We start from the raw sequence: 25,569 nt of genomic DNA on the forward strand, positions 1-25,569 counted from the left end.
CATTCAGACTCAAACAACTGGAGCCCCAGGAAGACAAGAACGTTAAAAAGCATGTGACAGTTTGCTGCAAAGAGCTGCTCCGCTGTCTAAAAAGTAGTGAATGTGGAGGCATTTCACTTACCATGGGTCTCTGCTTTTTCTCCACTGCTTCACAGTCTGGAGTGCAACCTGTCTTTAAGGATGATGCAAACGCTATGTTCTATTAATACATACTATTAGCCTAAACAACTTGAGATCAGTGTTTACTTTGTAAACATAACATACGGCATTTAACAGTTCTACTTATTTAAGACAAAATTTTTACAAAGAAAATTTTCATAATAGCTTGAATTTCTGAAAGGACATACTTATTTTGGCCCAAATTTTGGCCAAAAATGAGAAACCACATGGAGCTAATGAGAATGTAAATTAAGGGATGTGATGTTTAGGGGGAGCTAAATAAAAACACTTAATTTCAGCATCTAAAAAGCTCAGGTTACTGTAGATTGGTAAGTGAATTTGGGGATAAAATGATCAGTGGCAGCATAATAAAAGATTGGAAAAATGCTAAATTTTAAATAATTTCCAGAAGTGACCAGAAAAAGGGGAGACAAGATGATTCAAGAGGAGCTCAAGTAATGATCATGTTAATATTGAGGATGAATTGTGCTTGTCTGAATCAAGTTGGTTCAGAAATCTGAGATTCCAAAATGCTGTACTTGTAGATTCATTGGAAGGATTCTAGAGCAAACTATAAAGTGCTGTAACAAGACGGTTCTTTAGTTTTCTTGTTCTGGCTTCTAATGACTTGTCCTTGCAAAGATGTAACTAAAATGATAAATTACTAGCAAGATCTATTGTGGGTTTTCTGAAGTGCCTTCCTCTGGTTTCTTAGGATTACGGACATCTCATTAAATATGTGGATTCCTGAATGAAACCACCAACCATGAACTTCTGCCACCATGCCTCTCTTTCTCAACATACATGAGTAAGAGTCCCTGCTATGAGAGCATTTTTCCTTGAAATAAATAGATCATGCTTCCATGGCCATTTTCTCTGATCTAAAATATTTGATTATTGAAGAATAGGAAATAAAAAAAATTCAGGCTTATGATCTATAAACCCATAATTCACAAAGTTTTTTTTTAATGAAGATATGCACTTCAAACATTTGTTAAAATAAAATGTTTCAGGGCCTGGTATGGGAGCTTAGCAGCTAAGGTTGTTGCCTTGCATATGCCGGGATCCCATATGGGCAACGGTTCTAATCTCGCCAGCCACACCTTTCATCTAACTCCCTGTTTGTGGCCTGGGAAGGCAGTCAAGGACAGCCTTAGAACCTTGCACCTGAATGGGAGACCGGGAAAAGGCTACTGGCTCCTGGCTATGGATCAAATCAGCTTTGGCCGTTGTGCTCACTTGAGGGGTGAATCAAGGGACAGAGGATCTTCCTCTCTGTCCTCCTCTGTGTATCTGACTTTCCAATAAAGATAAATAAGATCTTTAAAAATAAACAAAATGTCTCAAATTTTCACTCAAATGAAAGATTTAGGAAGCTCTGTGTTTCAAAACCTAAAATTTAGGGCCCAGTGCCATGGCCTAGTGGCTAAAGTCCTCACCTTGAACGTGCGGGGGTCTCATATGGGCACTGGTTCTAATTCCAGCAGCCCCACTTCCCATCCAGCTCCCTGCTTGTGGCCTGGGAAAGCAGTCGAGGACGGCCCAAAACCTTGGGACTCTGTACCCACGTGGGAGACCTAGAAGAGGATCTGGGCTCCTGGCTTCAGATCAGTGTAGCACTTGCCGTTGTAGTCACTTGGGGAGTGAATCATCGGACAGAAGACCTTACTCTCTCTCTTCTCTTTATATATCAGACTTTGCAACAAAAATAAATAAATCTTTTAAAAAAAAAACCCTAAAATTTAGATTAAGTATAGAAATGTGCTTTAAAAACTGAGACCATAGAAGGCCACTAAAATCTTGGCCACATCTTCAAGTGTGTGCCACAAACATTGCCCAGCCATTTGCTAACTGGGTGAGGCTAACAATGGGGAACGATTTCCCTACAGCTTCCCACCCAGACAAGAAAGTGTCAGAGAATGCTTATAATCCCAAGACCCTTCAGAAGCCTCTGGTCTCTCTCATTGTTTCCTCTCAAAAACCTCATCTCCTGGGAGGTGCTTTCCCTTCCCTCTGCTTCCTACATTCACTTGGTCACTGTGCAAATAAAACTTCTCTGTCTGTAACCGACTTCTGGCTTTTTATTTCCATGCTAAGCTGAGGGAAAAAAAATCCACTGAGATTTTCTAGTAACAAAAATCCATATGCATCTTGCTTGACTTTCAATGAACAGGGACTCAAAGATGAAGAGGCCCTCAAAGTTAGCATTCCATGTACATTTTTAACAATTATCAGTGTGTCTCATAAACACATACAGGTGAATTTAACTTGTCCCACCTGCTGGAAACAGAACCAAGCATTTGAAAATTGGGCTGTTTCTACATCCAACAGCAAGAGCCAGATTGCGTTGAGGGCCAGTCAGGAAAAGCCACTGTTCCTACTAGGACAGGAGGTGAACTGAGTGGTGCTGGCTCATGGACCCACTGGTTTGCGCTAAACCTGGCATTTGGAGGGGTTCTGATGGAGGATCCTGGGCAACCCCTCTGGCAGGACACAGACCCTGCTGGTAAGCGCAAGAAGCATGAAAGGAAACAGCCCAGAACAGGTCATGGAGGGAGTTCCACTGGCATACATTTGGCAAGGGTTGGGGGCAGACCAGGCTGAATCAGTTCACGTCATCCACTGGCTAATTCGGACGCCAGAACAGTGTGGGTCAAGCCAGGTTCAGTCGCAACAAAAACAGTACACAATATGGAATGCCAAGGTGAGGTTGCCTGTGCCAGATGTGACCACAGTGCCCAACAGCACATGTGAGAACTAGCAAGGGAGGGGCAGAGCCGGCAGGGGAATAAGGGGTGGTTCCCTTGCTGGACAGCTACTCCCACTGGAGAGCGTGAGCTGGGATGGGGGCAGACCAGACTAGACAGGGCGACAACACCGGTGGGCCTCACGTGGACTGGATCAGGGAAAAGCCAGGCTGGCCTGATTGATCCTACTGGTGTAATCTACAATTAGAGTGGGTGAGGGTTGTTTGGGCTTAGCCACAGCAGAAGCTGACACTGGGGAGTCTTCTCCCGGTCTTCCATTCAGGTGCAGGGTTCCAAGGCTGTCCTTGACTGCCTTCCCAGGCCACAAACAGGGAGTTAGATGAAAGGTGTGGCCGGCAAGATTACAACCGTTGGAGACTCCAAGATGGACTATGTCAATCAGTGGATTCTTCAACGACTTCATCGTGCTTGGAGTGGCGACATTGGCAGCAATTCATAACTATTGAACTATCAAAACCACTTGAGAAAGATCCCTAGAGCATGCCCCACATCAGGGACCTGGGATGGGTGGGAGACTGGGTGGGGCTTCTCCCTTAAAATCCCCTTTTACATCAGATATATGAAGGAAACAATACGGAACTAATTGTCTTACCCGTCTTCCTGTAGGGTTTGAAGCTTTTTACCCTAATTATGTAAAGATTGTCAATAAATAAAGAAAGAAAGAAAGAAAAAAGAAAATTGGGCTGTTTCTAAAATGTGCTGTGGATCATTCACACCTACAACACAAGACTCAAATATTCAGAACCTCTTAGAAATGGTTTTCAGTTCCTTGTAATTGGAAGTGCATTTCCCTTTGCTATTCCCTGCACGCTTATCCGCCTTGCGTTATTTTGGTCCCCTCTTTCCTCCTATAAACAGAGCTATGTTCTTTTCTCTCTTCTAAGCTTCTTGACTGTTTTCTTTGCCATATGTGAGCAGATGGTAGCTGCTTCTGATCTTCTGCCAGATGGATGAAATTAATTACTGGAGGAATTTGAGGAAAGGCAGATCAAGGTGCTTTTAACACAGGAGATAATGGAAGCGAGCAAGAACTGAAAGAAGGAGACACTCCTTGCCAGCAATAAACCAGTCACTTCTTAGAATTTCACCAAATCCAACAGCATCACATTAATCGAAGTTGAGAAAGTTCTTGAGCAGTTACTGCATATACAAATAAATTCGAGTTACCATGCCCTTTCAACACAGTCCTAACTTCAACCTATCAAAATAAATAGGGAAACTCTTACTTAAATATTGTGCAAGGCCAATTAGCCCATTTCATTGAGGTCCAATTCTATATCGAATCATGGTAATGTAAATGACTGCATGACTAAACAGGAAATCAAGGGACAACAAATATCAGTGGAAATACCAGCAGGCCACATGTCCCATGCCATCCTGTAGGGCCTCTGCTACATTCTTGACTATGAAAAAAAAAGAGAGAGAGACTAGCTAAAAGCAGTTGACCTGCTATTTCCAATCACTAGATTCATAAGTCAAGATCAAGAAATGCCATACACTATGCAAACAATAATGACAAGGATCATTGGTCTTCCCAATTACTCAGTTTAACCTACGTAACAGTTGTAATCCTCATTTATAACTCAGGAAACCAAGGCTTATGGAGATAAAGTGGTCTAGTTGTGATAACAAAGTAAATAAACAAACCCTCACTTAAACCTTAACTTTTGACTCTGAAGGTATCTGAGTCCAAATCTAGTGTTATTTCTACTGCACTGTGCTGCCTCTTCAAAAAAATTTCAAACATATTCCACCCTATAGGAATAAAAATGTTATCTTATAATGTAATTTTCAAAAGTGTTTTCCTTTAGGATCTTCCAGCAATAGGAGCTATGATCTGATATTTCATGAAGAACCATTTTCATATGTAAAGTGAACATTTGAAAATGGTATTAAAATCTACTTAAAATGCTTGAATTTGATTCTATTTATGATTGAACTTATTTTTCCCATTTATACCAAAGCTTTTAATTTGGGTAGCCTAGAGTGATAGAAGCAGGGGATACCACCAAACTTGACTGTTAGCCACAGGAGCCTCTGTAACTTATTCCTCCATCTCAGGTAAGCTGGGTGGCTGTAGGACTTTGCCACTGCTCACAGCCCTGTGGGGTACAGTCTGTTGGAGGTGGGGCCGCATCAGAAGGAGGCAGCTCATGGGTATGTTCTGGGCCCTCTCTGAGGCACATCAGAGGTTTGCTGAGGAGCAAAGCACTTTATTCTGGCAGTTGGACAAGATCAAAATGTATAAAGAAGAGCATCGCTAATTTCCTAGTTTCTCTTAAAATTGCAAAAATTGCCTTCTTGTAGTGTTTGAAAAGTAATATTTTAGCTATTCAGAACTTAACACACTGTTCCTATTTTAAACCAAATATTTTCATGTTTTGTCCCAAGCAAGAGGGGGCATACTTTGTCTGCAAACTGAGAGAATTGGTTTCCATTTTGCATGAAATAATTCCACTATGGAAGGGCTTCAGGCCATTAGCAAAACAAGTGTGAGCTCCTAAGCTTTCCCAACATGAGAAGGTGTTAATTACCTTAAGTTACATTGGCTAATTAAAAACACAGTTTCCTCATCTAAATGAATGCACATCCGTAAGTTTTAGTTAAAAAAACATGATTGCTGGGGAAGTACTATAGGCAAAAGTGATAAAAATAATTGTGCTTTGGAATTTAAACCACGTGTTCTTCATGTTGAGGCATTACATTCTTTGTGACTTCATAGCCCTTTTGTGCAGATCATGTGTGGATAACGATGAGGTGGCTAGAGATACCACCGAGCCAGTTCAGGGTTTATGCGACCATGTAAAGAGAAAGCAAACTGAACTCCTCTTTATCCTAAGTGTCTGCACCCTTCTGCCTCATTCAGTCTGACTGAAATATTAAGAGCTAGAAAAACTATTTGGGGGATGTAAGTTAGATCATGCCACATCTGTGCTGATGGTAAGTCTAGAAGCCTGGGCTGTAGGATTGTTCATAGTCTGGCCCTGACTGTCTGTGTTCTCATGGTCTATCACATTGCTGCCCATTTATCCCACACCACCCTACTGACCAATCTACAGACACGCAAGTCTGGCTCCATCCTAGAATGCTGGCCACTGCTGATGTCAGCCACGCTTTGACTTAACCTCGTCAATGCATTCAAGTCTCAAATACTTGCTCTTCAGACTCTCTCTCATTCTTTTTTTATTTAAACAGCTTTATTGTTCTTTAAAGTATTTGCCATCACTTAACATTGCATCATGATTTTTATCAAATAAGATTAAGTAGAAAACGCCATTTTTTATAGATTAGGGAAATCCAAATATCAAGAATTTAAAGGCTACAACACAAGGATACATGCTACCAATGTTTATACTCGTTGCTGTGTACTTTCTTGAGACAAAAATAATTCTTGTAAATCTGCTTCTCTGAGGAAAAATGCAACTATGAATTCTAGTGTATTAATACTGCTTATTCTGCAAGTTATAAAACTAGCTACTGTCACAAATATTTATGCACACACACAAATATATGCATCATTACATAGTTCATGAAAGTGACAATGCCTACAGAAATGGTTACACAATCTTTACAAGTAGAGTAAAGGCCTCTTGAAGTAGTGGTAAGGAAGGAGTCTGGGAAAGGCAGGAGCTGGTTTCTTAGGCCTCTTTTATGTCAAAGCAAGGTGCTGTGACTCTGTGGAGTCCACAGTGCCAACGGCCTTGTTTTCCATGTAGGCAACAGCACCACATGATGAGCAGTTTATAAAGACTTAACAGAGGGAAAATGGTGGAAGGAAAAGACTACTGACAATGGTTATGTCCCAAGTTTCTGGAATTGTACCAGCCAAGTGGACTGATAAAACGATGTGTGTTGTCATGAATCAGAGGATGCGTGTTCATTAACTGTGAGGAGATCATCATATGAAGTGCTTTCAGAAAAGGCTAAGTTTGGGGAGGGGCCATAAGGATTCGCTGAACAGGAGTTGACAGCCACAAAGGCTTAATGTGATGTTTGATGTCTTGACATGACAGTTTAGCTCTCCAAAACAAATGACCATCATTTCATTTAAATATCTTCATCACTATCCTTACACATTTCAGGTTTCTCTTTCTTTTAAAAAAGTTAACCTCAGAAATCTCACCTGAGAAGAGATCTCATAAATCTGACATTTGCAAATTTAATAAGCAATAAAAACATTCAAGCAATAGAAACATTTTGCATCTTAGAAAAGAAGATGCAAAAACAAGTAGCATAACCATTTATTTACACCTCCAGGCCTTCCATCTACTGTTAAGCATAAAACCACAAGTGGACAGAGTTCATAGACAGACACTATTATTTTTTCCTGTATGTAGTGCATAATGATTTGCTGCTTTTCAAAAAAGTAAAAATAATTTTCAAAAAGACTACAAATCATTTATATGGGACAAACTCAAATGTGAAACAGAATGCCATCTGTAATGACTAAATACATGTCTTAGTTTTATGACGTAATGGTCCTCTTAAATTTCTTAGTGACTAAATAACAAATCAGTCAAACACATAGACCTAAGGCTATCTGGATACCTATCTGGATAGCATCTTTTACTTGGGACTCAGTGATTGCCACTCTGTGGTTCGTGGCAAGGTGCTCACAAGAACAACTTAGTATTGAGAGACAAACTAGCATAGCACATCTTTTCAAATGTGAATGTTGTTGGGGGAAGTTTAAAAAATATGCAAGTCAGCATATGGAAAATTACAAATGCAGGCCTAGGCAGCCTGGCATCTAATTAGACAAATCTTCCAGCTACTGCCATTGCCTGGAGCCTGTATTTCCTCCTACTCTCTCCTTGCGAACACACCATGGAAAAGAAAATGTAACACTAGTTCTCTTAAGGTGTGTGAGAGAGAGAGACCAGTACCGTCCTAAATGTCACTATAAATAAAGTACTGTTCTAACAAAATCCAGTTAAATTCGGAAGAAAAGTAGAAAAGCAAAATGATATGCGCTAATATTAAAAGTGCATGCATTTCATTACTAGTGCATACAGTATTATCAGAGGTAAAACTAAAACAGAATATGGCCTAATGATTGCCTATGTGTGGAAAAAATAAGGAATTCCTTAGCTCTTTTTGTTTGCATTATGTTCACAAAGCATACATCAGTAACACTAAAAAAGATCTCTAAACCCTTAGTTCTGATAAAGATCAGTTCCTTGATTGAATTAGTTGGATTTTCCTCTACATTTTGACAAATCATACATATTTTATCTTTAGGTATTATTATATATACATAGGACACATGACTCAAGGTTTGGAGGATTTACAGAAAGATACAGTACTGATCTAACTTGATGAAGATAAAATATCAAAGATCATGAATGTGATACAAATTTACTTCTCTCATTTCTTTAATTTTACATTGCTACAAGATCCTTACATCTGCTGCTCTGTCTTTTCCTACACTTTCAAGCACATGACCTTCTATCTTAAAAACATTCCCTCTTTGAACCTGCTGCATTTTTAATTACCATAATATTTCTACTTCCTTTGTTTCAAGGCCAAAACCCTTCACACAGGTTACACCCACTTTCCATTTCTGCTGCAACAGCCCTTGAACAAATTGCTCCAGAATCAAAGCCATTTGTGTTTTAGAAGTAGCGGGATAAAAATGATGTCTTGCTTCTTAAAAATAGCAATTTTAATAGCACTATAAAATTTTAATAATAATTGGAACTGTCTGAAGAGAACATTTCTTCAAAGGAAAATGTTGTGAAATTCAGTGACCTGCCTTGAGTTGCTGTAGACATTTTTCTGAGTGGCTCACACAGAACACAAAGCTCACAGGTCAACACTACACTGCGGAGGAAAATCTGGTTACCGTCAGTCCAGTGTTTGCCTCTAAATAAATACGACACACATTTTAAAAATTCCTTTTCTATTGAACATTTTAAATGTACAGACTATTTCAGATAGAGTGAACTAATTCACCAACACTGAAGCCCCTGGCCAAAAACGAGTCAGTGTAATAAAGCTGAGATGTTAAACTAACTGAACATTAGAAACACATGTAAACCTGTGAACAATTATAGTCCCAGAGGAGACAGGAATGTTAGCTGTTGTGAGAGGCTGAGATACGAGTGAAAGAACATTTCCATGTTTCCATGTCCTGTCTCTTCTAAATTTAGATTTATTGAGGACCTCAATTCTATCATCTTTTACTTAAATGATTACAGTGTTGATGAGCAGCATTGAAACGAAAATTTTCACAAAACTATGATTACTTTGTTTACTGAAAAAATTTTTGTATTACTTGGCAACTGCAATGAACATGAAGTTAACTGCTTCACCAGAATGCATTTGTGTGGTTGCATATTATCAAATGGTATTTTGCTTCTGAAAAATTGAATGAAAATATGAAACAAGGAGCACATCTTAATTATAGTCAGAATATTCTAGGTCTTGGGTTTTTGTTACTGTTTAATTTGGCTAATGTTACCATGACCCAGTCACTCAAGTAAAAAATTGAAATTCTAGTCTCTCTCCTCTCCTTATTTCAAGTCTATGTTCAATTGGAGCATAAGCCATTTCCCTTCTATCACTGACTCACTGACTAATTCTTGCTATTAAAGACTTATTTATTTGAAAAGTATAATTACAGAGACCAGGAGAGAGGAAGTGACTGTTTTCATCTACTGGTTCACTCCCCAAATGGCTGCAATAGCCAGTGCTAGGACAAAGTGAAGCTAGGAGCTTCATTCAGGTCTCCTTTGTGGGTGCAGGGGCACAAAGTAACTAAGTCACCTTCCAATGGTTTTGCGGGGTATATATGCAGGGGTTGGAAGTGGAGCTGTCTGAACATAAACTGGGATGTTAACATCATAAGGGACAGTCACAGTATAACACCAGTCCCATTGATTATCTCTTGAGCTTTGGTTTTTCGTTTCTAATTCTTACCACTACCATCTTATTATTTTTTAAAAAATGTTCTTTTTTTTTAAAGATGTATTTATTTTATTACAAAGTCAGATACACAGAGAGGAGATGGGACAGAGAGGAAGATCTTCCGTCCAATGTTTCACTCCCCAAGTGAGAACAATGGCCGGTGCTGGGCCGATCCGAAGCCAGGAAACAGGAACCTCTTCCAGGTCTCCCACGCAGGTGCAGGGTCCCAAGCATTGGGCCGTCCTCGACTCCTTTGCCAGGCCACAGGCAGGGAGCTCAATGGGAAGTGGAGCTGCCGGGATTAGAACCGGTGCCCATATGAGATCCCGGGGCGTTCAAGGAGAGAACTTTAGCCACTAGGCCACGCCACCAGGCCTAAAAAATTTTCTTATTCCTCACACAAGCCACTTCCTACTGACATTCCAATTGTGGAGTTAGAGAAATAATGAAACACTAATAAAATAATGAGCCAAAATGAAATGATTAAGAGTGAGGTATTTGGGCCCAGCATGATGACCTAGTCGCTAAAGTCCTTGCTTTGCACACGCTGTGATCCAATATTGGAGCAGTTTGTGTCCTGGCAGGCCCACTTCCTTTCCAGCTTCCTTCTTATGGCCTGGGAAAACAGTCGAGGATGGCCCAAACCCTTAGTACCCTGCACCCGCATGCCAGACCCAGAAGAAGCTACTGACTCCTGGCTTCGGATTGGCTCAGCTCCAGCTGTCACAGACACTTGGGGAGTAAATCTGCAGACAGAAGATCTTCCTTTCTGTCTGTCCTCCTCTCTGTATATCTGACTTTCCAATAAAAATAAATCTTAAAAAAGTGAGGTATTAATAATGAATTTTACTTTACAAAATATACCTTGATAAAGAACATATTACAAATGTAAATTCCATAGGCTTGTTTAATACGCTTGCATAAACTTGGTTATTGGATAGTAACTTTTTTGTGGCCATCTCTCTGCTGGGCTATTAAGATGGTATTTGATGACAAGAGAAAAATCTGAAAGTGTCATAGTATCTGTAAAATCATCTCTGTTTGACAAACACTGCTGTTTCATTGTTATGTTCTACCTACCTCCACCTACTCCTGTTTGAATGTTAAAAGCGCTTCATCAATAAAAAATTAAAGAAACATTTCACACCTACCTCCACTATAAAATTCAGCATCACATGTTTATTCCTGAGCTGCCTCGTCTTCAGCAGCTATAACTGATTTTGATACAGGCATCTACATGGATGTCATTCTTTGTAAAAACGTCACCAAATCCTTTTCTTACAGAATTGAGTTTAAGAAGCGGGTGGCTTTGCTGTTTCTGCTGCAGCTTATTATCACCACCTTTTGTCTTTATGACTGCATTTTTTGAGAATGACTACTTTACTGGCATATTACATATTGGTGGCACTGGCAGTAATTTTTCTGCATTTATACCTGGAGGAATATTCTACATATAATAACTAGCTAAGGGTGTTTTAAACAAGGACCCAGGTGTCCTGGAGATTAGGAAGAATTGCCCTGTATCTGCCTGGGAGGTTGAGGTTGACAGGAAAGCATATTCAGTAGCTCTGCTTTCATGCATTTTACACCTTGGATTTTTCCAACAAAGAATTCATTTGAATGAAAAAGTTCACAATGGAAAAAAAGAGCTTGCAAATCACATAAAATGTCTCAAAATCCAAAAAGGAAATACAACTATTTATCCCTGGCATATAAACTTGTATGTCAGCTATATCATCTCTTCTAGGGAAAAAAAAAGTCCTGGCAGAGCAGACGATGGTCAGGTCCTGCCTCTCAGAGCCCTCTCCTAGTCTGAGGTGGCTTGTAGCACTTATGGAGCAAACAACACCTGCATCAGAAGACCCCGTGGCAAAAAACGCTTGTTTTGAAAGGGGGAATTAAAATTCTAAGTGTTTTTAATTCTTATGTTCAATTCACAATTTTTCGTGTATAAGGCATCCTCCCTCCCCTCGTCCTTCCCCCTTCTTTAAGAAACAAAAAAAGTTAAAAAATGTTTTTTGAATACATAACAGTGGTTGTTTTGCTTTACAGTAAAACTTTATTAATTGGGAAGGCAAGTTAGAGATAGAGGGAGGAGAGACAGAGAAATTTTCCATCTCCTGATTCACTTCCCAAGTGGCACAGTGGCTGGTGGTGGGCCGTTCCAAGGCTGGGATCCAGGAGCTTCTTCTAGGTCTTCCGAGTGGGTGTAGGAACCCATGAACTTGGGTCATCTTCTGCTGCTTTCCCAGACAACAAACAGGGAGATGGATGGGAAGTAGGGCAGCCAGACTTTAACAGGTGCCCCAAGCAGAGGTTTAGCGTGCTACAGCGCTACTCCAAACTCCATTTGTTTCTTAATAGTACTTGGTCTTGAAAACCCAGGAAAGTGAATATTTGGGTTAACATGTTATATCTTATGGAGACTGAAGATTTTTATTTCCACACTTGCTGTGATATCTAAAGTGTATTAAAAGATCAATGGATATATAGGTAAGCATGTATATACATGCTTTTATCTGTAGAACAGAAGCAAGTATATTATTAAGTGAAGATACACTGCAGTATGTAGCTCTACTGATGAATAAAAGATGGACTCCCAATGAAACTGTTAAATAGATCTGGACACTACAATGATGGACTTTATACCATTCTCTATATTTAATGTCAGGATACACTTAAATAGAAGAATGATGCGCCTGTGACTGTTGTTGAGGGGCTAAACTATTGTTCATATAGGAGAAAACAGTGAGTGGTCATGAGGAGAGTAGGAGGGGGAATCTCTGAGCCTAAGGAAATGTGTCTTGAAAAATAAAGGATTAAAAAAATAAATAAAGTGCATTAAAACAAACATTGACCTAAGCACAACTGTTCACATTGTCTATGCGGCTATTTACTTGCTGATCCAGAAAAGCACATCAAAAGAAAACAGCAAAACAGCTTACTCAGAGTGGTGCACGAAGTAGTTAGAGAGTGTTCTTGCTTCTGGAGACAGACAGAAAAGATCCCCAGTGTGGAAAAGTTTAAAGTGACTACTTTCTAAAAATAAAATGAAATTTGTCGACTTTTAGCCATTGGAAACAAAATGTTGTACCTCAAGTGTTTAGAAACTCTTGCCAAAAGTAAATGTTTAAAAAATCATTCATCTAGGGCCCAGCGGCATGGCCTAGCAGCTAAAGTCCTCTCCTTGAGCGCGCCAGGATCCCACATGAGCACTGGTTCTTATCCCGGCAGCTCCACTTCCCATCCAGCTCCCTGCTTGTGGCCTGGGAAAGCAGTCGAGGACGGCCCAAAGCTTTGGGACCCTGCACCCGCGTGGGAGACCTGGAAGAGGTTCCAGGTTCCTGGCTTCGAAACGGCGCAGCTCCGGCCGTTGCGCTCACTTGGGGAGTGAATCATCGGACGAAAGATCTTTCTGGCGTTAGGTGGAATCTCAGGGTTGTTTTTATTTGAATTTCCCTTACTGCCAGAGAGCTTGAGCATTTTTTCATGTGTTTGTTCGCCATTTGATTTTGCTCCTTTGTAAAGTGCCCATTTCTTAACTGGTTTATTTGTTTTGATGTTATTGTTGTTCTGGAGCTCTTTATATATTCTGGAAATTAGCCCTTTGTCTTCAGTGTAGTGTGCAAAGATCTTCTCCCATTCTGTTGGTTTCTTTTTTTTTTTTTTTTTTAAAGATTTGTTTTATTTTTATTGCAAAGTCAGATATACAAAGAGAGGAAGAGAGGCAGAGAGGAAGATCTTTCGTGTGCTGATTCACTCCCCATGTGACCACAAAGCCAGGAGCCAGGAACTTCCTCCAGGACTCCCACGCAGGTGCAGGGTCCCAAGAATTTGGGCCGTCCTCGACTGCTTTCCCAGGCCACAAGCAGGGAGCTGGATGGGAAGTGGAGCTGCCTGGATTAGAACCGGTGCCCATATCGGATTCTGGCGCATTCAAGGCAAGGACTTTAGCTGCTAGGCCACCATGCTGGGCCTGTTTCTTTTTTACTTTGTTGATTGTTTCCTTTGCTGTGCAGAAACTTCTTAGCTTAATATAGTCCCATTTGTTTATTTTGGTCTTGACTTCTTATGCTTTTGGTGTTTTTTTCTAGGAAAATTTTGCCCACGCTTATATCTTGCAGAGTATGTCCAACTTTTTCTTACAAAAGTTTGATTGTCTCTGTATGTAGGTTTAGATCTTTAATCTATTTAGGTTTGATCTTTGTGCATGGTGAAAGGTGTGGGTCTTGCTTCTTATTTCTACATGCTATTAGCCAGTTGTCCCAACAGCATCTATTGAAACGACCTTCCTTTTTTCCCGGCTTGTTTTCTGTTTTCTTGTCAAAGATTAGGTAGTTGTGCATGTGTGGGTTCCCTTCTGGATTTTCTATTTTACTCCATTGATTTACCTCCCTGTTTCTGTACCAGTACCAGGCTGTTTTGATTACTATTGCCCTATAATATGTTCAGAGATCTGGGATTGTGATCCCTCCTGCTAGGTTCTTCTTCCTCAGGATTGTTCTGGCTGTACAGATGAACCTTTGCATCATTTTTTCCAGCTGTGTGAAGTATATTCTTGGTATTTTAATTGGAATCACATTGAATGTATATTAGTTGTAGCAGTCTCTTTATTGAGTCTCCTGGTTCTCCTATGTATAAGATCATGTCATCCACAAACATAGATAGTTTGATTTCCTCCTTTCCCATTTGAATTCCTTTTATTCCTTTTTCTTGTCTAATAGCATTTGCAAGTACTTCCAGTACTATATTAAATAGCAGTGATGATAGAGGACAACCTTGTCTGGTTCCAGATCTTAGTGGGAAGGCTTCCAATCTTTCCCCATTCAATATGATGTTGGCATTAGATTTTTCATATATTGCTTTAATTATGTTATGGATTGTTCTTTCTATATCACTTCTAGGAATATATCCCAAAGACTTGTTACATGACAAAGCAACATGCACCCCAATACTTATTGCAGCACAATCAACAATTGCAAGAACATGAAAGCAACCTAAATGCCCATCAACAGAGGACTGGACAAAAAACTGTGGTTCATCTACACTATGGAATACAACTTGGTGATTAGAAAATATGAAATACATTACTTTGCGGCAAAATGGGCCAAACTACAGAACATCATGCTAAGGGAAATGAGCCAATACCAAAAGGTCAGATATCATATGTTTGTTCTAATATAACATAATATGATGTCAAATCTAGAGATATAATATGTGATTCTTACTCTGTTACTCAATGCTACTTTATATTTACCTGTACCTAATGTAACAAGAACTTGTTATGTAATTCATTAATCAACCATCACTTCTCAGCCTTTTTGCTAAGATCAAGTGTAGTATTCATTAATCAACCATCCACAAGAGGTTGCTTGTTTATAATCACCTGAGATGGTTAATATCCCTTTATCATGTTATTGGTACTGCCCATAAACAATGAAGACCTAATCTTTACTGTACCTACATTAGGGTCTCAGGACACAAGAATTAACCTACAACAAAATGTCGGTTTCCCACATGGCTGGGAGACACTCCAGAGAAAGCATGATGGACTTGCGAAAATTCACAATGAATACACAATGTGAACCTTGAGGGAGAACAGAGTGGAGTGGAGAGAATTTGCGGGAGGGAGAAAGGATGGGGAGAGGCCGGTGTCAACTAAATTGCATCAAAATACAATTAAAAAAAAAAAAAGGAAACAGTCAAAGAAGAAAAGAGAGACACATAGACAGAAACTACGAAAGGTTTCACTGTAAATGGGAAACTGATGTTTATATCCAAGCATTCCTCCTATGCCTACTGCGCTCAAAAATTACCTAGCAAGACTGCCTCTCTGAATATGATAAAGTTTTAAATTAGACTTGAACAAACATTAAAAGTTATTAACACTTTGAAGACCTACATCTACCTGATGATTTCAAAACCATTTATCATTTAATGAGCAACAGTAGTATGGATGCTGATAATTTTTAAATCAAAGCCTTCCTTTTACATTTTAAATATTGTATGAAAAAACAAAAATCCCTAAAATTCAAGATGAAGTCCAGGATGTCAGCCAGACACTTGTGCATTTTGAATATTTTTTCAACTGATTCAACATAATTACTAAATAAATATTTACTGCACTCCTGCTTATCAACAAACGTTTAGTAATTATTAATAGTATAGCTTAAAGTTGTCCAGCCTGGAAATAGCCAAGATTTCCAAGGTTATACAGGTTTCCATGTGACAGGTCCTGCTCTGTATACAATCTTACTACTTTCTCACACTAAACCCCATGAGTTAAGTAATTTAATTATCCCCAACTTCCCCATGAGAAAACAAGCACATTTTAACTAGTTGATGCCACACAAGTTCTCAGTGGTTAACATGATACTGTTTGTTCACATTTGCTCGCTTGCTTTCCCCACCCTTGCTTAGATAATTTATAATTTAGTGTATTTTTGTGTGTTTGGAGACTGAAAAGAAAAAAGTAAATAGCTGTATTATGTAAACATATTAAAGATTTGAGAAGCAGAGTTAGGACAGAATGGGACAGAGGAAGAGTTACAGAGATAGCTGCGGCGGGAGGGGGCAGAGGGGAATAAAGACATCTTTCATCTACCAGTTAACTCCCCAGATGGCTGCAACAGGCAGGGCTGGGCCAGCAGGAGTCAGGAGCTGCTGCTTCTCTCACTCCCACATGGGTGGCCTGGGCCTCGAAATGGCTCACCTTCCTCTGCTTTCCCAGGTACATTAACAGCTGGATAGGAAGTAGGACAACTGGGACTGGTGAGACGGGATGACAGATACCTTATAACTCTGTTAATTCCCCCTGAATGTCCGCCACAGCCTGGGATGAGTCAAGTCAGAGTGAGAAGTTCAGAAATCAATCCTCGTTTCCACCATCACTTTCTATACCTCTCAGTGTTCACACTAGCTAAAAGTGGAGTCAGGACTTCAGGCGCTCACCTTACGGGATGTGGGCATCTCAGTATTCAACCTATTAGGATGAGCTTCTAAAATTTTTAAGTAGAGAAGTGTACACAATAAATTGCTTTGAACTGATACATCATTGTTTGGCTTCCTAGAGATCAGAACTTCATGTACTCTCTGATCACTATTTCACTAAGACCCCAAGCAATTGCCTGCACTACACTCCCCAGACACAGGACTTGGGTGAAATTTCCATCACACAAGCTAAAGCATGCCAATTCCCTGCATGTATGTCTGTCTCTCTATAAACAAATAAATGCAGAAAATGAATTTCTCATAAGCTATATATTATATAAAATTTCTCAAAATATTTTCACATATATTACCTCAATTATGGAATGACTTTTGAAGCCAGTACACGTGTTATTATTTCTTTTGTGTAGATGAAAATGACACACCTCAAAAGGCTTAAAAGCCTTGTTCAATGTTTTTGCTGAGTCAATGCTACAGCTCAGATTTCTCCCTTATAGATTCTATGCTATTTTTGCTCTATCACATTGCCTGCCAGAAGGAAATAAATAAATCTTTTCTTTGCCAATCCATTAACTCATTCTGCACACATTCACTTAAAGCTTATTAGTTCAAAGCACTGGATTTGTGTACTGTGAGATTTATGGAAATTATAAATCAGTTTCACTCTGCAGGGAACCAAGGAGGGAGGCAAGAGTTTCACTAAAAGCTGTGAACAAGTGGAAAATCATGCCCAAGACAGAGAAAGAATTATGAAAGGTCACATTTAGCTGAATTATTTCTGGCTAAGGAATCATGGAAATTTGTGTGGGGAAGATGGTATCCTAGCGGACACTTAATGTGTGGTTTCCATTTTGCTAATGAGAGTTAAGAAGCAAATTTCAAGGAGTGGAAACAGTATGAGCAAAAGAGAAATTCAAGAGCCCTGTGCCATAGCCTGGTGGCTAAACTCCTTGCTTTGCATGCACAAGCGTCTTTTGGTGGGCACTGGTTCATGACCCAGCTGCTCCATTTCCCTGTGGCTCCCTACTTGTGGCCTGGGAGGGCACTGGAGGATGGCCTATGGCCTTGGGATACTGCATCCGTGTGGGGGACCTTGGGGAGGTTCCTGGCTCATGGTTTCGGGGCTCAGCTCTGGCTGTTGTGTTCATTTAGGGGGTGGGCCAGTGGATGGAAAGATCTTTCTGTCTCTCCTTCTGTCTGTGGATCTGGCTTTCCAAGAGATAAATCTTTAGGAAAAAAAAAGAGAGGGGGGGAAGTCAAGTGTATCCAAAATACTAAGTCATTTACTTCTCTGGGGTTGAGTTTGAAAGAAGAGAATCTTTAAAATGTGTCTACAATGGCTCTGTAGAATTGTAACAATGGTACATGGTAGAATGAAATGATGAAAAACAAGAATGAATTTGTTACAAACAAGTATAGGCTAAAATATATTCCTCATAGTTTCAAAGTAATGTGACCATGACCAACTTATATCATTTCTCTAAAAATCCTACAGGTCACAAGTAAACCAAGAATATCTGTTAAATATTTATTAATGTTTTTTAAAGTAATAAAAACCATTTTACTCCATGATGGAAGTGATGCTCAACGGCAGGATGTCTGAAAAGCAACTAATAAGCAAACATTAATGCTCATCCCATTCTTTGTAAGTTAGTGGGAAGCCAGGGATGGTATTTGCTGAAGGTTTTGAGATGATGGGTGTCATGTGTTAGCAAAGACGACGTGCTGGAGGGATAAGAGAGGGAGTCAGCTGAGAGGCAGTTGGATTTATTTTTAACAAATCACACAAGAGAATTAAATACCTCAATGCAGTAATACTACTAGGAAAATCTAATATCTAAAGTGACAAAAGAACACTGTAACAAGCCTTAATCATATCAAGGCAAAATCAGAACAGGAAATGATTAAATCAAAATTAATCCTGGAATTCTACTACATAAGAAACCAATATAGGAACAAAATTAAACCTTGAAATACAAGAAGCTTCATACTGATCTATTGAAGGCAGAGGTTCCAAGACATTTTGGTCCTCTTGTCTTTGATCTCTGAGAAGGTCATCTGAAGGAAACAAGATGTTCTCAGCACTCTGTACCTGAATAAATTTCCACCTTTCACAACAGCTACTCAGGAAGCCCAAGAGTATTATCTGAATAGAGATTCACTTCAAAGTGTGTCTTTTTAAAAAGACTCATTGAAAAGTAGACTTTGATCATAAAAAAGTGGTAATAGCTGAGATGACCACGACTCTGTGATGAGAAAACCCACACAGCTGAACAGAAACAGCCTGTAATTTGGCAAAGGGTATTGACGACTAAGCCATTCTTTTTGAAATATATGTATGAGGTTTTAAAGCCATGCTCTTTACTTGCTCTATCAATTTTTCAAAGTCAAAGTGAGGTTTGAAAGAAGTTCTTGTTTCTTTTGAATTTCTAAACATAAACCCTTACATTTTTCTAAAGGTTAGCAGTAACCAAATACATTGAGGGTAAGTACTGAACTCATAGTAACTGATATTTTCTGGATGTAGAACACTATTTAAAACTAGGTCTTGAATAAGAGAAGTAAAAGAAAGCATTTGTGGCCACGATAGTTACAATGAGTCTGCATGGACTCCAAATCTTTTGCATCAAAATACAACCTATATTCTTATTCAAAGTTTCTGCAAACTTTATGAAGTGCCTTGCTATAAGCTGCAGGAGCAGGTGGGAGAAGGTTTGTGTTTCATCCCTACAAAACGAAATAAAATCCTATTGACTATCCTGTGAAAATGAAAGAGTTCAGCTTTTTTTTTCCTCAGGTTTCCAACAGTAGGACAACTCCAAATTAAGTTTGTTATCTAAAAGCAGTAGTTTGTAAACTCCTGGAAGACACGCCAAGTTGTCCCAATAGCCCACTGCAGTCCTGGCTGAAGGAGCCCCACCTTACAATCCTTACTTCTAGGACAAAGTAAAACCCCAGGGCTATTGGCTACACACCTCATTGTACATAATGTGACTGCCATAGCTAGAGATGGACAGTCTGTTCAATCTTTGGAAAGAGGTAATGCTTAAAACTGAAGACTCACTACCTCCTAAGAGACCATCTGGGAACAATTCAACCCTGTTCCTTCCCACCCTGTTTAGGCCTTTACCATACTTACATCTTCCTAACATAACTGTTTTCACTCAAATTCTAATCTCTCTGTCTCTGTACGTCCTTTCATCTAGTCCCGCCCCATTCTAAATAACAACCCTATTCAGGAAACCCTCTGTAACCAAAAGTCTATTATTTAGAAAGACCCCTTTGATCATATCATCTTCCTGGACATCCCCTTTAACTTTTGGCTCCAAACGACTGTTGGTAGTTTCTGCCGTATTCTCACCTCAGGGCTGGTCCTCTACCCATATCCTAGTCATCATACAATCAGAAGCAGGGATGGGTGCCCTCTTACATCCTTACTGGCACTAATGGCCAGCTCTGGTTTTCATCTCCTTTTAAGATCTCAACTCCAATGAAAAGGAGGACAATAAACTGAAATTCACTCTTTTCTGCTAGAGTCCTTTCACCAACCCAGGCCCTCTCTCCACTCCTGTCTCCTTTCGTTGACCTCTTTGTTCTCCATGACTTCATCCACAGAAATGGTCCATCTTCACCCCACCCTTCCAGTACCTTGCCCTCTCATTTCCAAAGATGTTTTCTGTCATCTCACCTTAGTTTAATGCTCAATCACTATCATCTTCAAAAACTGTACTATTTTCAAAATATTAGAATTAAGCATACACTTCCTTAACTATCATAATCTATCAGTTCCATTTTCTAAATTTACTGATCCCACCTAGCATGTTTTTAAAGAATGCAACCCTCCTGATGTCTTCTCTTCATTGCCCAATTCACACTCTACAATTGACCATGGTATTCGTTTGGAAAATCCAAAAATATAGTTAAATCCACCTTTCGAACTTGACTGTTCTACTCACAAGAACCTAACCCTGGAATAAGAAAATCAACTGATGACTGGCCTTGGCTAAAATTTTAGGACCACAAATCTCAAACAGGCTCTCATTTCTTTGCTTTTTCTTACTCAGTTCACACTGTTATTCCTAAAGGAATTTTCTGTAGCTCTTTTTCTTTAAGCTTCCTTATTTTTATTCTCAGCTAGGGACAGAGAAATTCAGAAGGGAACTTCCTCACATTCCCCAGACAACATCTGGGAACTGATTTTCATCTTTTAACTCTCCACATTCTTCTTTCCTATTAAGATGAATGAATGAATAAAGAACTGCCAAGACATTCTGAAGAATAAATTGGGGTTTACATTCTAAACATCAATATTTATAACACGCTATATTAAATATAAACTGCTATGGGTGCAAAAAGACCAAGAGAACAGTGGAATATAATAGAAGACAGGAAGAAATCAAGCATGTCTTTTTACGTGATTTAAGAAAAAAAATGATGCTTCAGTACAGTGGGGAGAGGATATATTTTTTAAATCAATAGAATAGGGCAAAAGGATGCACGTACATATTTTTAAAATGTTTGAGTACTTATTTACACCCTATCGAAAAATTAATCCAGATAAATTTTAGGTCTCAATCAAAAAGTAAAAACTTTTAAGAAAAAACTGGCCATTGTCTTGATTTTGGGACTATCTTAAGTAGGACGTTAAAAAAAAAAAGCTATAAATTGGATCACAGTGCAATTAAAAGCGTCTGTTCACCAAAACCATTATTCAAGAAAATGAAAAAGCAACCAGCAGAAGATACAACACAACACAAAACCTGGAAAAAAAGGAACGGAACATATAAATAACTACCACAAATCACCTAAAGAGAAAACAAGCGAAAGGTTTGGATCAGTACTTCTTAATGGGGAATATACAGATGATCCACAAACATATGAAAAGATGATCAACTTCCATAATTCATAAAGGAAATACAAAAATAGACCATAATGATGCACAGTGCATCACAACCTAAGGCAAAAAAGGAAACAAACAGCAACAAAAACCCACCATACCAAATGCCAGCAAAAGTGTGAAGCAATTAAATCCGCATACAACTGCTATAGTTTCAACTAAATCAGTCACTTTTGGAAACTACTGCGCATTTTTAACGAGAAAACTGAATACACACACTCCTATAACTTTGTAATTCTACTTCTTGACAGACATCTAAGAGAAATGCATATAAATATTCACCACAAAATGTAGGCCAAGTTTGTCTATGGCAGCACCATTCACAATAGCCCAACACAGGATAAAACTCAAATGTCTCTCAATAGTGGAATGCATAAATACATTGAGCATATTTATGAATTAGTACTGTTGGTCATGACAATGACTGAACTATGGCTATAGCTAACATGCAAAGCTGTTAAAAACATAATGACATTAAAAGTTAAGAAGCTGGTGTCCATACTGTGACACAGTGGGTTAAAGTGGTAGCTTAATAATCTCCTACCAAAGTGCTAGTTCAAGTTCTGGCTACTCGGTTTCCAATTTGGCTTTGTGCTAATGCACTTGAGAAAGTGACACGTAAAGTTTAAGGGCTTGAGTCTTTGCCACCACAGGGGAGACCTGGTTCTATGCTCCTGGCTTAGGCTTGGGCCAGCTGCAGCTGTTTCCATTATTCAGAGAGTAGAACAGTACAGGGAAGATCTCTCTCTCTCTCTCACTCTCTCTCTTTTCCTCTTTCTCTCCTTCTCCCTTTCCCTGTAACTCTGAACAAATATACAAATGACAAATAAACCTTAAAAATTTAAAGAGCGTTTTCACTGTAATTCAATCTATATAAAGTTTAAGAATATGAAATAATTAATCTATGAAGTTTGATTACCTGGCGTGAGACAGTATTTGGTTAAAGGCTTTGCATAATGAACCTATTAAGCATCCTATTACAACAGTCCACTATCAGAGTTAGCTTTGCATGTGCTAACAATATTCACCATAATTTTCAAATGAGATAAATAAGCAAATTGCAAAATTGTCAAAGATCTGAATTCAGTTCAGATTGCTAATTGTTCCTATTATGATGTCTGCATAAAATACACATCTAAATTTTGCAAAACTTGTAATTCTCTTTCTGAAGCCTTCTTTCTGTTTTCTTTCATAAGAAAATCTGGGTCTGATGCTGTGGCTCAACAGGATAATCCTCCATCATCAAGCAATAGCATCCCATAAGGCCACCAGCTCATATTCCAGCTGCTCCACTTCCAATCCACCTCCCTGTCTGTGGGCTGGAAAGGCAACAGAGGATAGTCCAAGTCATTGGGACCTTATACCTATAGGGGAGACCCAGAGGAGGCTCCTGGATCCTTCAGACCAGCTCAGCTCCTGTCACTGCTGCTATTTGGGGACTAAACAAGCGGATGGAAGATCTTTCCTTTTCTATCTCTCCTTCTCTCAGTAAAAATCTACCTTTCATCTTCGCCCAAAGGCCAAGAAGCGATAAAATCTACCATTCTAATAGAAATAAATCTTTTTTTAAGTAACACTGTCATTTCCCCATGTTTTTATTTGCAAAAATATGAAAAAGGAAAGTGAAAATTTTATTTTGACTTAGAATTAAATTAAATGTAGGCAACCACTTTTCTGATCAATCTTGTATCACACCAGGGCAACTCAAGGGCTGTTTCTCAATCTGACAATCTGCTGTCACACCTGCACAAACTAGGGGTAATGATAGTAACAACCTCATAGTTGTTATAAGGACTAACTGTGATCATGTATATGAGAATAGAATACAATCACTAGAATTCAGCAATACAATTACTGCTCAGTAGCATCTAGCTTATAATATTAATACTCTTAATATTAATAGTGCTACCATCAGAATAACCTGACATGCTGTGTAAATCACTACTGATTCCTGGACTTTATCTGAGACCTGTTAGAACTGATTGGCTGGTTGGCCCAGAAATAAGAATTTTAACTATTATTTGTATTGATTCTTCCTGCATACTCAAATTTGAGAACTCCTATCTATAAATCAGGGATTATCCCTTACTTGTGCCTCACAGCTACAGTACAGAATTTTTATTTATTTCTTTTAGATATTTATTTTTATTGGGAAGGTAGATTTACATAGAGGACATAGAGAGAGAAAGATCTTATATCTGCTGGTTCACTCCACAAATGGCTATAAAGGCTGAAGCTAAGCCCATCCAAAGCCAGGAGCCAGAAACCTTCCCTGGGTCTCCAAGGCGCATGCAGGATCCCAAGGCTTCAGGCCATCTTGTACTGCTTTCCCAGGCCACAGGCAGGGAACTTGTGGGAAGTGGAGCAGCTGGGACATGAACCAGTGCTCATATGGGATCCTGAGGGATGCAAGGCAATGGTTTTAGCCACTAAGCTCTTGCGCAGGGTCCAGTACAGAAATTTTAACTCAATAAATGCATGCTGACAGTTTGGCATGAAATAAATCATTAAAGGAATCCAGAATTTGTTGTAGCTTTCTATAGCAGAAACAGCATTTTACATTCTGACATCAGCAAAACATGATGTGAAGCTGTTCTGCCTGTATTATCAAAACTCACTTCCTTGTGCATGCTTTACAATCCCTCTTTGTGGTGTGATAACATTTGAGGCTCTCACACCTCATATGAAATATTTTTCACTTAAAATAATTCAGTTCATTTGGGTGTTTACTGTCCACTTTCTAACTTTGGAGGACCCAGAAGGCAAGCGTGAACTCACCGAACCAATGACAGATACTCTTGGTTCTGCCTTAATAATATGGAAACCTGCATGCGGCTTCCACAACCACTGTCTTCGTTAACTCTGGGTTCCAGAAGTGGGAAACTGCTTTTCTGCCAAGAGCCATTTGGGTAATTATAACATCACATTCTACAAGATTATAAACTTAAATATTAGCCGGCTTTGATTTATTGATTTTTGAGTTCTACCTAAGGTTGAGTGAGAGACTTAATTGGCCCATGGGCTAAATGCCCCCCATACCTGAAGGTTCAGTAAAAGGAGAACTGAAAGTGAAAATCTCTTCAAATGTTTACATTCAAATATAAATTGAAAATCACAGTAGCTATTAAAAGTTCTAGTCTACAAAACAAAAACACACTAAATAGGAAACCTTAAATGGAAAGAAATCTCAGATGTTTACATTGACAGGACCAAAGACTCAATCTTTGGCCCAAGAGAAAGATTACAATTCATTTCCAGCTAGTTTCTGCTTCATGTAGTTAAGTAAACATAAAAGTCAAAAGGCAAAACATAGACACTCGTGTTTTATTGCTGCAAGATACTGTTTGAGAACCAAATTTTCTTTTGGGAAGAAAACCAAACATATACAAAATTGTGATGGATAAATGTATATAATCTAGCCGCATGGTTTCAACTACTGTTGGTATTGAGATGTAAATCTAAATTTTATGTCAGTTGAAGAAGTCAAGCAGGATTTTACGACACATTTATGGAATGAACGAATATAAAAGTGACTGGGATTAGGGGTGTGTTTGACCCGCAGGCCACCAACTGGACATGAGATTTTCCAGCCAACAATCTGTTCCTTTTAAGGATCCTACACTTTCTGGCAGTAGAGTTAACATTTAGAATGACTCCTGAAACACAATGAGTTTTCTCTCTCTCTCTCTCTCTTTCTTTCTTTCTTTCTTTCTTCCCCTACTTCCCTCCCTCCTTCTGGCGGAAAAGATGTTTCTTTTTCTTTGCTGGCAGTGATGCTAACTTATGACAGTTTGCTAAGCAATGGAAATCTTGCTGTAAGCAAAAGTCTCTGCAGGGCAGAGATTCCGAGAAAACACATATTCTTTATTTTTCCAAAGACTACTGCCA

The 25,569-nt window shown here is 39.1% G+C and overlaps 1 protein-coding gene across 1 annotated transcript in view; it reads right to left on the reverse strand.

Annotated features, from left to right (window-relative positions):
- Positions 1–25,569, reverse strand: part of ARSJ (arylsulfatase family member J) — a 76,961-nt gene that overhangs the window by 50,261 nt on the left and 1,131 nt on the right. The window lies entirely within an intron of this gene.

This window comes from Ochotona princeps, chromosome 7 (assembly GCF_030435755.1).
Source record: "Ochotona princeps isolate mOchPri1 chromosome 7, mOchPri1.hap1, whole genome shotgun sequence".
NCBI classification, from domain to species: Eukaryota; Metazoa; Chordata; class Mammalia; order Lagomorpha; family Ochotonidae; genus Ochotona; species Ochotona princeps.